The sequence below is a fragment of the Rhinopithecus bieti genome, unplaced genomic scaffold (assembly GCF_001698545.2).
Source record: "Rhinopithecus bieti isolate Rb0 unplaced genomic scaffold, ASM169854v2 scaffold_788, whole genome shotgun sequence".
NCBI classification, from domain to species: Eukaryota; Metazoa; Chordata; class Mammalia; order Primates; family Cercopithecidae; genus Rhinopithecus; species Rhinopithecus bieti.
The window spans coordinates 518,046-520,591 of record NW_016803416.1 but is presented as its reverse complement, the minus strand read 5'-3'; the positions used below and the strand labels follow the sequence as shown (position 1 = coordinate 520,591).

The window sequence follows — 2,546 nt, the reverse complement described above, 5'->3', positions numbered from 1 at the left end:
AACAAATCATGGTAATTGGGGTATCCAACACCTCAAGTATTTATCATTTCTTTGTGTTAGAAACATTCCAATTCCACTCTTTTAGTTATTTTGAAATACACAGTAAGTTATTAACTATAGTTTCCCTATTGTGCTACCAAACACTAGATTTTATTCCTTCTAATTGTATTTTTGTACCAAATCTGAGGGGGCAGATTTTGTACTGATCTGCCCCCTCCCCACTACCCTTCCCAGGCTCTGGTAACCATCATTCTACCTTCTATCTCCATGAGTTCTTTTTTTTTTTTTAAGCTACCACACATTAGTGCGAACATTCACACTAATGTCTTTCTGTGCCTGGTTTATTTCACTTAATGTCTTCCAGTTCTATCCACGTGGCAGCAAATGAAAGGACTTTTTTTTCTTTTTTATGGCTGAAAAATATTATCTTACGTATATGTACCACATTTTCTTTACCCATCTATCCACTGATGGACACTTATGTTGATTCCGTATCTTGACAATTGTGAATCTTGCTGCAATAAATGTGAGAGGGCAGCTACCACTCTGATGTACTGATTTATTTATTTATTTATTTTTTTGTATTTACGCAGGAGTGGGATTGCTGGCTCACATGGTGGCTCTATATTTAGGTTTTTGAGGAATCTCCATACTGTTCTTCACAGTGCTGTACATTCCTACCAACAGTGTACAAGTGTTCCTCTTTCTCCACATCTTTATCAGCATTCATTATTGCCTATCTTTTGGATAAAAGCCATTTCAACTAGGATGAGATTATACTTCATCCCAGTTTTGATTTGCATTTCTCTGATGATTAGTGATGTTAAGCATTTTTTTCACATACCTGTTGGCCATTTGTATATCTTTTTTGAGAACTACCCATTCAGGTCTTTTGCTCATTTTTTAATTGGATTATTTTCCTATATTGTTTGAGCTCTTTATATATTCTGACTATTAATCCTGTGATAGATGAGTAGTTTGCAAGTATTTTCTCCCACTTGATGGGTTGTCTCTTCACTTCGTTGTTTCCTTTGCTTTGCAGAAGATTCTTAACTTGGCATGATACCATTTGCCAATTTTTGCTTTGCTTGCCTATGCTTTTAAGGTCTTACTAAGAAATATTTGGTTCTGGAGCATTTCCCTAACGTTTTCTTCTAGTAGTTTCAAATCTTAGATTCCAGTCTTTAAGTCATTTTGGTTTTTTTTTAATACAGCAAAAGATAGTGATCTAGTTTCATTCTTCTACATATAATTATCTAGTTTTCCAGAACAATTTTGGAAGAGACCATCCTTTTCCCAATGTATGTTCTTGGCAGCTTTGTCAGAAATCAGTTGACTGTATATGTATTGATTTATTTATAGGTCCTCTATTCTGTTCCATTAGTCTATGTATATAATGTAGTATAGTACAGCACCATGCTGTTTTGTTTACTATAACTTTGTAGTATAATTTGAAGTCCGGTAATGTGATGCCTTCAGCTTTTTTCTTTTGCTTAGGATTGCTTTGGCTATTCTGGGTCTTATTGTGGTTCCACATAAATTTTAGGATTTTTTTCCTCTTTCTGTGAAGAATGTCATTGATATTTTGATAGGGATTACATTGAATCTGTAGATTGCTCTGGGTAGTATGGAAATTGTAACAATATTGATTCTTCCAATCCATGAACATAGAATATATTTCCATTTTTTGTGTGTCCTCTTCAATTTCTTTCATCACTGGAAAGATCTCTACAATAAAAACAAAAGTAAATTTCTTACAAGTAAGTCTTTTAAAATAAGAAATTTTAAGATTCCTCCCAAGCTATACTGAAAATTTCCAAAGAGCGGGTATTATCTCTGTTATATCAATCACTACATCCAGAGCCCAAAGCATAGCAAACAGAAGACCCTCTATAATACAGGTCGACTGAATAAATGAACCTCTATATTTGACGGAGTTAGTTTGAGGTTTTTATGTTACCTCATCCCTATAGAGCCATAAAATGAATTTTTTGGTGGGGGCACACAAAATTGCACCACGACAGCTTTTTTCTTTAAAACAAGCACAAGAATAAAGCTAAACGCAAATATTCGCCGCACTGGAAAGCACTCGGCGTGCGCTATCCCACGCTATTGGCTAACACCGCAATTCTCAAAGACCCTGTCGCAAGAGAATCACCTTTGCGCTTGCTCAGTTGCGGACTCCACAAACAGGGCGGGTTCCAAAGAAAAGGAAATAGTCATTGCGCCTGCGCCGCTCCTTCTGCGGCTTAGGCTGGCTGCGCAGGCGCACAGGTACCATTTTGACCGTAAACATCCTGCCGATTTGAACCGAGGATTTGGGCGGCAGGAAGAGCCGCGGCGTAACGGCAGCCATCTTGTTTGTTTGAGTGAATCGGAAAGGAGGCGCCGGCTGTGGCGGCGGCGGGAGGTGCTCCGAAGCTACACCTCGCTAGGGCTCCCCCCTTTCCCCGCCCCTCCCCCGACCCTTTGCCCCTCCCCGGGCCACCCAGCCCGCCCAACTCCCGCGGAGAGCAAGGTAAGAGACTCGGCCGACCCCTTCTTTT

At 39.2% G+C, this 2,546-nt stretch overlaps 1 protein-coding gene across 1 annotated transcript in view; it reads left to right on the top strand.

The window, feature by feature from the left end:
- Positions 1-2,252: 2,252 nt before the first annotated feature.
- RAD21 (RAD21 cohesin complex component) overlaps positions 2,253-2,546 on the top strand; it is a 29,368-nt gene continuing 29,074 nt past the window's right edge. Inside the window, 1 exon segment of the mRNA XM_017882624.1 lies at positions 2,253-2,518. The gene's annotated coding sequence lies outside the window, so the exon portion shown is untranslated.